This window comes from Macaca mulatta, chromosome 3 (genome assembly GCF_049350105.2).
Source record: "Macaca mulatta isolate MMU2019108-1 chromosome 3, T2T-MMU8v2.0, whole genome shotgun sequence".
Taxonomy (NCBI): domain Eukaryota; kingdom Metazoa; phylum Chordata; class Mammalia; order Primates; family Cercopithecidae; genus Macaca; species Macaca mulatta.
Window position 1 is genome coordinate 48,537,658 of NC_133408.1, and position 15,425 is coordinate 48,553,082.

The window sequence follows — 15,425 nt, forward strand, 5'->3', positions numbered from 1 at the left end:
CCCGGATTCAAGTGATCCTCCCACCTCCAGCCTCCCTAGTAGCTGGGACTAAAGGTGTGTACCACCATGCCTGGCTAATTTTTGTATTTTTATTTATTTATTGTTGCATGAGGCCTACAGCAGTAGGTGGCAAGGTGCCACGCCTGAGTGCGGATGACCAGATTGTTCTCCAATCGCCAACCTCAGTGGTGCAACGGGAGACAGAAGTGGGAAGGCTATGACATCACAGGCCTTGTGACGTTATGGCAGGATACGGGGAAGGGAAGCAAAGTGAGGTAACGAGTAGCGGACTACAGCAAGAAGATGGAACATGAATTTGCATGTCATCCTTGCGCAGGGGACATGGTAATCTCTGTATCATTCCAATTTTAGTATATGTGCTGCCGAAGCGAGCACAATTTTTGATTTTTTGTAGAGACAGGGTCTTGCCATGTCACTGAGGCTGGTTGCAAACTCCTGAATTGAAGTGATTCGACCACCTCAGCCTCCCAGAGTGCCGAGATTACAGGCATGAGCCACAGCACCTACCCTCAAATGGAAATTTTAAAACAAAAATACAGTAACAACAGTTTAAAACTCACTAGATGGACTCAGTAACAATATGAAGGTGAGGAAGAGTCAGTAGACAAAGGTGGATTGATAGAAAGCACTCAAACTGGCCAGTCACTGTGGCTCACGCCTGCAATCCCAGCACTTTGGGAGGTCAAGGTGGTTGGATCACTTGAGGTCAGGAGTTCGAGACCAGCCTGGCCAACATGGTGAAACCGGTCTCTAGTAAAAATGCAAAATTAGCTGGGCGTGGTGCGCGCTTGTAATCCCAGCTACTCAGGAGCCTGAGGCAGGAGAATTACTTCAACCTGGGACGTGGAGGTTGTGGTGAGCTGAGATTGCGCCATTGCACTCCAGCCTAGGCAACAAGAGCAAAAAGAAAAAAAGAACCGAAACTGAGGCTGGGCACGGTGGCTCACGTCTGTAATCTCAGAACTTTAGAAGGCAGAGGTGGGTGGATCACCTGAGGTCAGGAGGTTGAGACCAGCCTGGCCAACATGGTGAAACCCTGTCTCCACTAAAAATGCCAAAATTAGCCAGGCTTGGTGGTGAGTGCCTGTAATTCTAGCTACTCAGGAAGCTGAGGCAGGAGAATTGCTTGAACCTGGGAGGCGGAGGTTGCAGTGAGTGGAGATCATGCCACTGCACTCCAGATGAAATGACAGAGCAACAATGCGTCTCAGGAAAAAAAAAAAGATCAGTGGGATTACTTGGCATATTTCTGTTTCTTTCAGGGAAATTTATCCTAAGAAAGAGAAAGGATTATTTCAGTTCTCTCTGACAAACTTATTTTAAAAAGAGCCCTAGATCTTACACATAATTTCCTCGTGAGTCTCTAGAATTCTAAACAGGAAAGCACATTGTTAATGTTATATATTTTTTTAATAGGGCTATTTTTAGACTGGATAGAATAGCAGAATAGTTTGTGTTTTGTGTGGACTTCAGAGTACACTGAAGCCTATAAAATAACCAATCTTGTTAGACATCTATATCCGAAGTCATACGACTCCAAGCATAGTATAACCCCTGTATATTTCTAAAGACTATCCTATTGTTATGTTTTTGGCTTTTTTTTTTTTTTTCTGAGATGGAGTTTCGCTTTTGTTGTCCAGGCTGGAGTGCAGTGGCATGATCTCAGCTCACTGCAACCTCCGCCTTCCGGTTTCAAGCCATTCTCCTGCCTCAGCCTCATGAGTAGCTGGGATTACAAGCACGTGGCACCACTCCTGGCTGATTTTTGGATTTTTAGTAGAGACGGGGTTTCACCATATTGGTCAGGCTGGTCTTCAACTTCTGACCTCAGGTGATCAGCCCGCCTGGACCTCCCAAAGTGCTGGGTGTGAGCCACTGCTCCTGGCCATGTTTTTGCTTTTATGATGTATTTATTATAATTAGAATTTGTTCGATGCTACTGCAGGATATGAGTAATTATTAAGAGAAAATATGACTTTTTAACAAAGCAGTTTCAGCCGGGCGCGGTGGCTCAAGCCTGTAATCCCAGCACTTTGGGAGGCCGAGACAGGCGGATCACGAGGTCAGGAGATCGAGACCATCCTGGCTAACACGGTGAAACCCCGTCTCTACTAAAAAATACAAAAAACTAGCCGGGCGAGGTGGCGGGCGCCTGTAGTCCCAGCTACTCGGGAGGCTGAGCCAGGAGAATGGCGTGAACCCGGGGGTGGAGCTTGCGGTGAGCTGAGATCTGGCCACTGCACTCCAGCCCGGGTGACAGAGCGAGACTCCGTCTCAAAAAAAAAAAAAAAAACGAAAAGAAACAAAAAAAAACAAAAAAAAAACAAAGCAGTTCCAGGAATACATTGCAGACAAAAAAAGATGACTGCTTAAAATAGGTCTACTGTTAAAATATTTTCTATATTAAGGAACCTTCGTGAGATCCCTGACACCATTGTGAACACAACCTTGTGTGATTATGTTACATGATTTTCCTTTCATCCTTTTTCATTGTATCTAAGTTCTTGGCCATGCAGACACAACTGACAACACTTAATCTCTCTTGAAGACATTTTTCAATCTCTAAGTGACTACTGACTTCAACATATCTATCTTGTTTTTACCACAGCATTTTGAAACATCAGTGTAGGCCGGGCGCAGTGGCTTACGCCTATAATTCCAGCACTTTAGGGGGCCGAGGCAGACGGATCTGCTGAGGTCAAGAGTTCCGGACCTGCCTGGCCAACATGGTGAAACCCCGTCTTTACTGAAAACACAAAAATTAGCCAGGCATGGTGGCGGGTGCCTATAATCCCAGCTACTCAGGAGGCTGAGGCAGGAGAATCGCTTGAATAACTCGGGAGGCAGTTAGCAGTGAGTTGACATCACGCCATTGTACTCCAGCCTGGGCGACAGAGCAAGACTGTCTCAAAATTTAAAAAAAATAAAAATAAAATAAAATAAAAATCTGATTAATAGGGAAAATCTATATGTATACTTACAAAAAAATGCTTTTCAGGGCTGGGTGCGGTGGCTCACGCCTGTAATCCCAGCACTTTGGGAGGCTGAGGCGGGTGGATCACCCACCTGAAGCGGGTGGTCTCGACGAGGAGTTTGAGACCAACCTGACCAACATGGAGAAACCCTGTCTCTACTAAAAATACAAAATTAACCGGGTGTGGTGGTGCATGCCTGTAATCCCAACTACTTGGGAAGGCTGAGGAAGAAGAATCGCTTGAACCCGGGAGGCGGACACTGTGGTGAGCCGAGATCGCACCATTGCACTCCAGCCTGGGCAACAAGAGCGAAACTCCATCTCAAAGAAAAAGAAAAAATTGCTTTTCAAATTTTTGCATTTCTGACAGCTGGATGTCCCCACCTGCCAACCAGTCCTGTGGCCCCCACCCAGGATCTGACTTAGCCCAAGAGGACAGCTTTAATCCCCTATGATTTCATCTCCTCCACCCAACGAATCAGCGGGCCCCCTACCCTGGCCCCTGCCCACCAAACTATCTTGGAAAAATCCCTAATCTCCAAGCCATTGGCAAGATTGATTTGAGTAATATCTCCATCTCTCACGTGGCATAGCTGGCTTCTTCACATCAGTGAAACTCTTTAATGCCACAGTCTTGAGTGGATTTTGTTTGTGAGCTGGTCAGGAAGAACCCCTCGAGCCGTTACAAATATGGGGACATTGTGGAGAACCATTTTAGGGACCCCATCCCACTGAGTACCACGAATACAGAAAAAATCTGTGATCCCGTTTATATGTTTTAGAAGTGAGAGAAACTCCAAATGAGATATGGCCAAGTTGTGCAACAGAATTTAGAATTTATTCAATATTACAGTGTTTGTATCACAGAGAACATCTTTGTCGTTTATACAGGCAATTTTCCTTGGGGCTCCCATGCTATTGAACACTGTAACGTTGATTTTGGAGAGAATCCCTGGGGATGGGGGAGGCATCGTCAACATTCCAATGCAGCATCAGCTAATTCACATGCAACAAAGACTCTCTCAATGCAGAACCATGCAAGAGCTTTCGGGAAAGTACAGCTCATTCAACATCAGAGAATTCACAATGGAGGAAAATCGTATGTACGTAATGGATGTAAAAATGCTTTGAGATGGTGCCCAGAGCTAATCAGACATCTGGGATTTTGTAGCAGAGAGGGGCCTTGTGAGTATAATGGATGAGGAAGAACCTTCAATCAGAGTTCCATTCTTAGACAATATCAGCTAATTCGGTTGGGACTTAAAATGGTCATACGTAATGAAGACGGAAAACTCGGGGAAGCGTGGAGAAAACGGAATGTGAGATCATTCACACTGGAGAGAAGCCTCCGGAGTATAATTAGTGTGGAAAATCACTTGGGGACAAGCTTAGCTTTCTCATCATTGGAGAATTCACACAAAAAAAGGAATGAGCTTGGACAGAACGTGGGAGAACTTTCAGGCACTAATCAGGCCAATTCATCCCCAAGAAAAACCTTGATGACGAAGAAGGGGAAAATGTCTTCCAGTTTTTTTCCTTATTGGATTTCAGAGAATCCTCAGTGATACACAGCGAAACTTGCTGGAGGAATTCAGGGTTTACTAAGATTCACATTAAAGCGTTAACCCCATTAAAGTACGGTTTAAACTTTTTTGCTTCTTTCACCGCAGTCAAAGCTTTCATTCCTTACGTCTCTGTTGAGTGAATAAAGCAACAAGCAAACATCAATGGTGCACTGACTTTGCCCTTCAAAACATCATACAAGCCGGGTGTGGTGGCTTATGCCTGTAATCCCAGCACTTTCGGAGGCTGAAGCGGGCGGATCATGAGGTCAGAAGTTCGAGACCAGCCTGGCCAACATAGTGAAACCACGTCTCAACTAAAAATAAAAAAATTAGCTGGGCATGGTGGTGCTTGCCTGTAGGGTCAGCTACTCAGGAGGCTGAGGCAGGAGAATCGCTTGAACCTGGGAGGTGGAGGTTGTGGTGAGCCGAGATTGTGCCACTGCACTCCAGCCTGGGCAACAGAGTGAGACTCCATCTCAAAAACAAAAACAAAAACAAAAACAAAAATCATACAATATGTGGGGTGCAGAAGGACAGCATTGAGAGGTGCTGGGTTTGGTGCAACAATGGCAGTTGCAAATTCTGATATCATCGAAACACACCATGGGTGGGCCCCGTATATCTGATGATCTTCCAGGGGCCACATCTCTATAAATGCTGAAGATTATTTGGAGTTGGGGCTGGGGGTGCTTTTTCTCCAGGTCTGGGTAAAATGAAGTAATATGTATTTCAAAGATACATTAGGAGGATGCCAGTTTCTCTTTGTTTTATATTTTCAAAAACAGAGATTTAAAGAGGACGAGCTAGAGCTCTTGCATTCAGCTTCGCATTTCATAAGGGAAGAATCAGGCATATGTCCTGTGTTGAAGCAACACACACACACACACACACACACGCACACCATGTTTGGTGAAAGTCAGACCAGAAGAAAGCTTTCTCTAGTCCTCATCAACTGATTGCTTCTCTCCTACCAGCCTTGTTCGTGTCCTTGGACCAGCTAAGTCTTCCAAAATACATTCTTGCCTCTCCCTACAGTAACTCTCCCATTGGGTTCTTAATAGAAGTGAGTTAGGTTTTGTAGATTTCTGGCTGCTAGCTCTGCTTTGAGAAGCCAGAAAGAGGCCGGGCACAGTGGCTGACGTCTGTAATCCCAGCACTTTGGGAGGCTGAGGCAGGTGGATCACGAGGTTAGGAGTTCGAGACCAGCCTGACCAACATGGTGAAACTCCGTCTCTACTAAAAATACAAAAATAAGCTGGATGCATGATGGTGCAGGCCTGTAATGCCAGCTGCTCAGGAGGCTGAGGCAGGAGAATCGATTGAACCCAGGAAGCAGAGGTTGCAGTGAGCCAAGATCACACCACAAATATCTCTTTCTTTCTTTGTCTGTGTCCCCTAGGCCTTGGGGTTAGGACTCAGAGCTGGGATTCCCCTGTAGGCTAGGACCAATCCTGATTCTTATTCCCTCCATATAAGCAATAATTTGATTTCTAATCTCTAAACTTAGGTTGATTTTCCATTGGGAGTTATAGCAAGAGCCACAGGTTTCTGAGAAGGGGTGAGGAATGCTTTAGGCTGCAAGTAGCAGAAATCTGCCTAGAAAATAAAGACACATGACTTACAGATCAATGAGACTGGAAGTGGGGGTTCCAGGATAGGTATGGCAGCTCAGTGCTGTCATAGAGGACATAGGCTCTGCCATCCTCAGTATGTGGGCTTTTCCCCTTGGTCTTGTTGCCTCATGGTCTCAAGATGGTCCAGATCCCAGCCATCTCCCCATACTTTTGTTGTTGTTGTTGTTGTTGTTGAGACAGAGTCTCACTCTATTGCCCAGGCTATTGTGTAGTGGTGTGATCTCGGGTCACTGCAACCTCTGCTTCCCGAGTTCAAGTGATTCTCCTGCCTCAGTCTCCCAAGTAGCTGGGATTATAGGTGCCTGCCACTGCGCCCGGCTAAGTTTTGTTGTTTTTGTTTGTTTGTTTGTTTTTTGGAGACAGAATCTTACTCTGTCACTCAGGCTGGAGTGCAGTGGCACCATCCCGGCTCACTGCAACCTCCGCCTCCCAGGTTCAGGTGATTCTCCTGCCTCATCCTCCTGAGTAGCTGGGATTACAGTCGTGTGCCACCATGCCCAGCTAATTTTGTATATTTAGTAGAGACAGGGTTTCACCATGTTAGCCAGGCTGATCTTGAACTCCCGATCTCAGATGATCTGCCCGCCTTGGCCTCCCAAAGTGCTGGAATTACAGGCGTGAGCCACCTTGTCTGGCAAACAGGATGGTGGGCTGCATGCGCCGGAAATCCCCATATGTTTTACCAGCACAGCTAAGTCATCTGCCCACTTTTAAGCCAACTGACAGCAAAGGGAACGAGCAGCAAACTGGCTGCAGTGACAAGAGGCAAGAGGCAGCCCTGGGCTGGTTTCTCTGGGCCCTTTGTGGAGTCCCATCTCTGCTCTCACCCTCTCCTTTATCCTCTTGCCAAAACCAAGCTCATTTTCCCTCCACAATGGGGGGATTTTCTTCATGGCATAGCTGATTTTGGTTTTGCTTCAATGGCCAAGTTTCTTCTCCAGTGTAATTTTGGCCAGCACACTGGTCTGACCAGGCCCTACTTGCCCTCAGGACATCTTGTTGCTCACTGATTCTACCGTCTGCTTTTCCCGCTCATTTCCAAAAGGGTCCGTCTGATTGGCCTGGCTGCCTTTACCTACATTTTTGAGTCAGATGACTTCAAAAATCGTTGGCCAGCCTATATGGGATCCTGGTGCAGTGAACTGTATATTTGGGGGCTTGGGGGGTGGAAGAGAGGCAGGGTCATATGGTGTGACACAGCTGCCTGGGCTGCGGTTTCCATGGAGGGGCCGGGGGTAGCACAAGTGATAGCACCACGGCCTAGAGCATCCATACAGGGTTGCCATAGAGGTAATGGGGCAATGGCCTAGAGCATCCATAGAGGGTTCTCAGAGGCCAACAACTGTACTAGACGACAAGGCTGCTCTGTCAGGAAGAGAGACCGCGTGGAAGAACGTGAGGCACCAGTCACGTGACTGCAAAAGCCACTTTGGACATTTCAGCCCCAATAGCTGCTGCGAGGAGAGGAGGCCTCAGATACAGTGGAGCAGAAATAAACCGGAACACGAGACTCACGGAACTGAGGGCATCACGACAGGTTCTTCAGTCCCAGCGGCCTCAAGACTTCCATGGCTCAAGAATGTCCCCCAGTTCCCACAGCAGAAATTCCAGTGGCTGTGGGTAGAAAGCTTGAGTTCCCTCATGAACAGGGCTTTAATAGGGATTGGAAGGGTTTCTTGCCTACTAGACTTAGGATCTTGGGAAACTTTTGGCTTTGACAGGCTGAAGAAGGCACTGTGGAGGCAGGACTATTTCTTTCTTTTTCTTTGTTTTTTTTCTTTTTTTGAGACAGAGTCTCGCTCTATCACCCAGGCTGGAGTGCAGTGGCACGATCTCAGCTTACTGCAACCTCCATCTCCCAGATTCAAGCGATTCGAGGCAGCACTATTTCAAGATGACCATGTGACAGACAGAAAACGGGCTGGTTCTTCCATCAAATGGAATTTAAAAATTCCTCAATGGGGCTGGGCGAGGTGGCTCACGCCTGTAATCCCAGCACTTTGGGAGACCAAGGTGGGTGGATCACGAGGTCAGGAGATCGAGACCATCCAGGCTAACACGGTGAAACCCCATCTCTACTAAAACTACAAATAATTAGCCGGGCATGGTGGTATGCACCTGTGGTCCCAGCTACTTGGGAGGCTGAGGCAGGAGGAGAATCGCTTGAACCCAGGAGGCGAAGGTTGTAGTGAGCCGAGTTCATGCCATTGCACTCCAGCCTGGGCAACAAAGCAAGACTCTGTCTCAGAAAAAAAAAAAAAAAAACAGTAGCCACGTGTGGTGGTGTGTGCCTGTAGTCCCAACTACTCAGAAAACTGAGGTGGGAGGATCACTTGAGCCCAGGAGGTCAAGGCTGCAGTGAGCTATAATCATGCCACTGCATTCCAGCCCGGGCAACAGAGCAAGACCCCATCTCTTTAAAAAAAAAAAAAAAAGTTACCAGTTTGGGGAAATTGCAGACTCTAAGCCTAAACTCTACTGGCCCAATACACATGGCAAAACATTTGGTCAGGATTCTGGGAGAATATCAAAGAATTCACAGGGCAGAGGAAAGCTATGAATATTATGAATGAGGGAAATTTTCCATTCATCTCATAATGCATACTAGAGAGACTCCCAATGAATGGTACCAGCGGAGGAAAATCCTCAGACGGAGGCGAGCAGTTATCGGAGATGCGAAAATCACAGGGGAGGACGTAGCACAGAAGAGCGTGGAACCCACGTCACAGCTTGCGCCCGAGATCATCACACAGGAGAGGACTTGCATCCTCAATGAACGGTGTTCCAAAAAAGCATGACCGCACCAAGCATCAGATAAGCGATTCTGAGCTCAGTCTTTGGAATGTAATGAATTGGGGGTGGTGATCATTTGAGAAGAAATCAGCCCTTATTCATCAGCTGATGGTTCCAACTGGAGAGAGGGTGAGTGCTCGTCACGGATGACGAAGCTCTGGGGGTGCTCCGATCACATATAACACAAGAGGCTGCAAATTGGGCCCCAGGAGGGCTGTCAGGGGGGCCTCAGGGTACACGTGACATAAAATGTTTACAAGAGGAAAACAGGATGAACGGGGCAAATTTAGAAAGTGATTTCAGGCCGGGCACTGTGGCTCACACCTGTAATCCCAGCACTTTGGGAGGCTGAGGTGGGGCGGGGGAGGGGAATCACTTGAGGCCAGGAGTTTAAGACAAGCCTGGGCAACACAGCAAGACTCCATCTCTACCAAAAATAAAGCATAAATCAATAAAACATTTTAAAAAGCTTTTCTTTTTTGGAACTTGTCCTCTTAGCACCAGCAATGGCTGTGGAGAATGCAGACACCCTTTGGGGGAGTTTGCTCAGATGACACAGCTGTGCACGTGTGATCCTTGGGGCAACGCACAGGGGTGCCCTAATACCATGCACAAGAATCCAGGCCCAGGCCAGGTGCGGTGGCTCACGCCTGTAATCCAGCACTTTGGGAGGCCGAGGCAGGCAGATCACCCGAGGCCAGGAGTTCCAGACCAGCCTGGCTGACATGGTGAAACCTCGTCTCTACTAAAAATACAAAAATTAGCCATGCGTGGTGGTGTGTGCTTGTAGTCCCAGCTACTTGGGAGGCTGAAGCAGGAGAATCACTTGAACCTAGGAGGCGGAGATGGAGGTTGCTGTGAGCTGAGATCACACCACTGCACTCCAGCCTGGGTGAAAGAGTGAGAATCTGTCAAAACAAACAAACAAAAAGAGCCTGGTGGCTACTGGGGAACGTGCCCCAGGGGATACTGCGGTGGCTGCTTTGTTCATTCCTTCATTCTTTTCATGTCTTTGGAGCATCTATTCTGTGCCTGGCACCCCTCTTTGTTGGGGGATAGAGGACAGGGCAACCTTGGGGAGGACAGACATAGGTGGGTCAGGGAAGTAGTGGCTGCTACTTCAGATTACAGGGGTGTGTGTGTCCCAAGGTTCCAGAGGGGAGGGAGCTTAGGTTGGGGCTCTGGGAAAGAGGGAGGAAGACTCTGATCTAATGACTGCCTACCACCTGTCAGGCTGGCATGTGCTTTCTCACAGCAACCCTGCAAGCTTGGTCCTATTTTCCTCACTTTGCAAATGGAGAAAATAAGGTACATGAACAGCTGGTAAGTGGTAGAGCCAGTACTGAGGCTGGGCTGGCCTCACTCCAAATCCCATTTCTTTTACTTATTTTTTTTAATTTTTATTTTTTTCTGAGACGGAGTCTCGCTCTGTCACCCAGGCTGGAGTGCAGAGGCATGATCTTGGCTCACTGCAACCTCCACCTCCGGGGCTCAAGTGATTCTCCTGCCTCAGCCTCCCAAGTAGCTTGGATTACAGGTACCTGCCACCAAGCCTGGCTAATTTTTGTATTTTTAGTGGAGATGGGGTTTCACCACATTGGCCAGGCTGGTCTTGAACTTCTGACCCTCATGATCCACCTGCCTCAGCCTCCCAAAGTGCTGGGATTACAGGCTTGAGCCACTGTGTCCGGCCTCTTTTTTTTTTTTTTTTTTTTTTTTGAGACGGAGTCTCACTCTGTCACCCAGGCTGGAGTGCAGTGGCCGGATTTCAGCTCACTGCAAGCTCCGCCTCCCGGGTTCACACCATTCTCCTGCCTCAGCCTCCGGAGTAGCTGGGACTACAGGCGCCCGCCACCTCACCCGGCTAGTTTTTTGTATTTTTTAGTAGAGACGGGGTTTCACCGGGTTAGCCAGGATGGTCTCGATCTCCTGACCTTGTGATCCGCCCATCTCGGCCTCCCAAAGTGCTGGGATTACAGGCTTGAGCCACCGCGCCCGGCCTTTTTTTTTTTTTTTTTTTTTAATTATTTAGACACAGGGTCTCACTCTGTCACCCAGGCTGGAGTGCACTGGTGTGATCATGGCTCACTGCAGCCTCAACTTTCTGGGCTCAAGCTATCCTCCTGCCTCAGCCTCCCAAGCAGCTGGGATTACAGGCATGCACCACCACACCTGGCTAATCTTTGTTTTCTGTAGAGATGGAGGTCTTACTATGTTTCCCAGGCTGGCCTCAAGCAATCCTCCCGCCTCGGCCTCCCAAAGTACTGGGATTATAGGCGTAGGCCACCACACCCGGCCCGAATCCCATTTCTTTCCACTATCACAAGGAACAGAACTGGTCCTTCATCAGCAGTGTTCCTTGGGATGTGTCTGCAGAGGCGTGGGAGACAATGAGAGGCACCCAGTGAACAGGGAGGAAGGGGGATGGAGGGAAGCACACTAGCTGTTGCAGACTCTCCTCAGGGAACAGGGAAGAACACACTCATTCATTCCTTCATTCACACATTTAGTCAGTTTTTTTTAGAGACAGGATCTTGTTCTGTCAGCCTGGCTGGAGTGCAGTGGCACAATCATAGCTCACTGCACCCTTGAGCTCCTGGGTTCAAGCGACTGTCCCACCTCGGCCTCCTGAGTAGCTGGGACTACAGGCCATGCCACCACACTTGGCTACGTTTTTAATATTTTGAAGATATGGAGTCTCACTATGTTGCCCAGGCTGGTCTCAAACTTCTGGCCTCAAGTGATCCTCCCACCTTGGCCTCCCAAAGTGCTGAGATTACAAGTGTGAGCCACTGTACCTAGTGATAATTAGTAAATTCCTTACTGAGCCCTATGGGGTGCCAAGCACAGTGTCGAGGTGCTGGAGATATGCGTGCGTGAGGCTGACACGTGCTCACCCTCATGGGGCTTCCATCTGAGAAGGCATACAGACACTCCAGCGCGCTAAGTGGTGGGACGGGGGCTCATTGGGCCCCGTGGAAGCTCAGAGAATGGCGTAACACAGACTCACAGGGTGGAGGGAGACTCCTGGGAAGAGGTAACTGCTTATGAAATGCTGGGAAGGCCAGGCACGGTGGCTCACCCTGTAATCCCAGCACTTTGGGAGGCCGAGGCAGATAGATCACGAGGTCAAGAGATTGAGACCATCCTGGCCAACATGGTGAAACCCCGTCTCTACTAAAAATAGAAAAATTAGCTGGGTGTGGTGGTGGGCACCTGCAGTCCCAGCTACTCAGGAGGCTGAGGCAGGAGAATCGCTTGAACCTGGGAGGTGGAGGTTGCAGTGAGCTGAGATCGCACCACTGCACTCCAGCCTGGGCCACAGAGCGAGACTCCATTTTAAAAAGAAAAGAAAGAAAATAAATGCTGGGAAGTGCCTTCTGGAAAGGTGCATGCAGGAGGGTCTGCTGGTGGCAGAGCTGAGTGATCGCAATTGCAGCTGACATGAGCCCAGGACTGTCTGGTAACAGTATGTGGGGTGGTGGGTGGCAGGGAAAAAGGCCAGAAGCGAGACCAGGACATCCGGGGCCCAACAGGCCTTATAAAGAGTTCAGACTGGGTCCTGGGTCATGATGGGAAACCAGTGAAGGATGTGAAGCTCGGGGCGATGACCGGTGAAGCCCAAGGCTGCAACACAAGGGGAGAGCTGTCCAAAGGTTCACCAAATTCTGGCCGGGCGTGGTGGCTCACGCCTGTAATCCCAGCACTTTGGGAAGTGGAGGCTGGTGGATCACCTGAGGTCAGGAGTTCGAGACCAGCGTGGCCAACATGGTGAAACCCTGTCTCTACTAAAAATACAAAAATTAGCCAGGCATGGTGGTGGGCACCTGTAGTCCTAGCTACTCGGGAGAATCGCTTCAACCCAGGAGACAAAGGTTTCAGTGAGGCGAGATTGCACCATTGCACTTCAGCCTGGGCAACAGAGCGACTCTGTCTCAAAAAAAAAAAAAAAAAAAAAAGCAGCATGCAGGAAGGTCTGCGGGTGGCAGAGGTGAGTGATTGCAATCGCAGCTGACATAAGCCCACTGCTGTCCAAAAACAAAAACAAAGCGTATAGGGTGGCAGGCGGCAGGGAAAGAGACCGGAAGCTGGACGAGGGCATCCTGGGCCCGACAGGCCTTATGGGTCCTGGGCAATGATGGGATATTGGTGAAGGGTGTGAGGCTGGGGGCGATGGCCTGCAAAGCCCGAGGATGCAACACGAGGGCAGAGCTGTCCAAAGATTTGCCAAATTCGGGCAGAACGGTGCAAGAGTGAGCACATGAGTTCTGTCTTTTTTCCCTCATGAACCAAGGCGCACTGAGCAGTGAGCAGTAAAGCTAGGAGTGACTAAGGGTGATCCGAGTGGGAGCTGCCAGCACCAGGTGCCAGGGCTGCGGTTTCCAGCTTTGGGGTCGACGTTCCTGAGCACACATCCCCCTCTTGTGGTGAAGAGCGGTATTGCCACTGAATAGAAAGGCTGGGGACTTCCTCCAGGCTCTCATCCTGAAAACCCCAAGGTATAGGCCAGGGACCACATCTACCTTGTGAACCCCAGGAGATTTCCCACTTCTTTTTAAGAAAAATCTGATTAAGGCCGGGCGCAGTGGCTCACGCCTGTAATCCCAGCACTTTGGGAGTCCGAGGCAGGTGGATCATTTGATGTCAAGAGTTCGAGACCAGCCTGGCCAACATGGTGAAACCCCGTCTCTACTAAAAATACAAAAATTAGCCGGTGTGGTGGCCGGTGCCTGTAATCCCAGCTACTCGGGAGGCTGAGGCAGGAGAATTGCTCGAACCCGGGAGGCAGAGGTTGCAATGACCTGAGATCCCGCCGTGCATTCCAGCCTGGAAAACAGAGCAAGACTCTGTCTCAAAAACAAAACAAAACAAAAACAAACAAACAAAGAAAGAAAGAAAGAAAGAAAGAAAGAAAGAAAGAAAGAAAGAAAGAAAGAAAGAAAGAGAAAGAAAGAAAGAAGGAAGGAAGGAAGGAAGGAAGGAAGGAAGGAAGGAAGGAAGGAAGGAAGGAGAAAGAGAGAAAAAGAAAAATCTGATTAATGGGGAAAAGCTATATGTATACGTAGAAAAAAATACTAGAAAGACACTGAAATATTACCGGTAATTCTTTCAAGAATATGTGACTAATTTTTTTCACTTTCTTTATATGTATTTCAAAATGTTCTATTTCATGCCTGACTTTTGTTGATAAGACAAAAAATGTATCATAATTTAAAAAAAAGAAAGGCCAGGCGCGGTGACTCACGCCTATAATCCCAGCACTTTGGGAGGCCGAGGTGGGCAGATCACAAGGTCAGGAGATCGAGACCATGTTGGCTAACACAGTGAAACCCGTCTCCACTAAAAACACACACACACACACACAAAAATTAGCTGGGTGTGGTGGTGGGCGCCTGTAGTCCCAGCTACTCAAGAGGCTGAGGCAGGAGAATGGCGTGAACCCTGGAGGCGGAGCTTGCAGTGAGTCGAGATGGCACCACTGCACTCCAGCCTGGGCAACGGAGTGAGACTCCGGCTCAAAAAAAAAAAAAAAAGATTAATTTAATTTAAAAAATTAAAAAAAGGAAAAAACGAGAAGAGGCCGGGTGCAGTGGCTCACGCCTGTAATCCCAGCACCTTGGGAGGCCGAGGCGGGTGGATCACGAGGTCAGGAGTTTGAGACCAGCCTGAGCAACATGGTGAAATCCCATCTCTACTAAGAATACAAAAATTAGTCAGGCTTGGTGGCGCACACCTATAATCCCAGCTACTCGGGAGGCTGAAGCAGAAGAATTGCTTGAGCCCGGGAGGTGGAGGTTGCAGTGAGCTGAGATCGTACTATTGCACTCCAGCCTGGGCAACAAAGCGAGACACCGCTCAAAAAAAAAAAAAAAAAATGGCTGGGCGCGGTGGCTCACGCCTGTAATCCCAGCACTTTGGGAAGCCGGGGAAGGCGGATCACCTGAGGTCAGGAGTTCAGGACCAGCCTGACCAACACGGAGAAATCCTGTCTCTACTAAAAATACAAAATTAGCTGGGCATGGTGGCGCATGCCTGTAATCCCAGCTATCGGGAGGCTGAGGCAGGAGAATCACTTGAATCCGGAAGGCGGAGGTTGTGGTGAGCCGAGATTGCCCCATTGTACTTCAGCCTGGGCAACAAGAGCGAAACTCCACCCCCCCAAAAAAGGAAAGAAAGAAAAGAGACCAGGCATGGTGGCTCATGCTTGTAGTCTCGGCACTTTGGAAGGCTGAGTGGGAAGATGTGAGGCCAGGAGTTTGAGACCAGCACGGACAACATAGTCAGATCTGCGTCTCAAAAAAAAAAAAAAAGGAAGAAGAAGAAGAAAAAGAAAAGAAAATGAAAAAAGAGCAGAAGTGACAGACAAGTGGCCCGAAGGGGACTAAGGTGGAGGCAGGTCCTGGTGAGGACCATACCCAGGGGTGACAATACCACGCC

The 15,425-nt window shown here is 48.7% G+C and overlaps 1 pseudogene; it reads right to left on the reverse strand.

The window, feature by feature from the left end:
* Positions 1–297: 297 nt before the first annotated feature.
* Positions 298–396, reverse strand: LOC114677167 (U6 spliceosomal RNA; annotated as a pseudogene).
* Between the last annotated feature and the right edge of the window lie 15,029 nt (positions 397–15,425).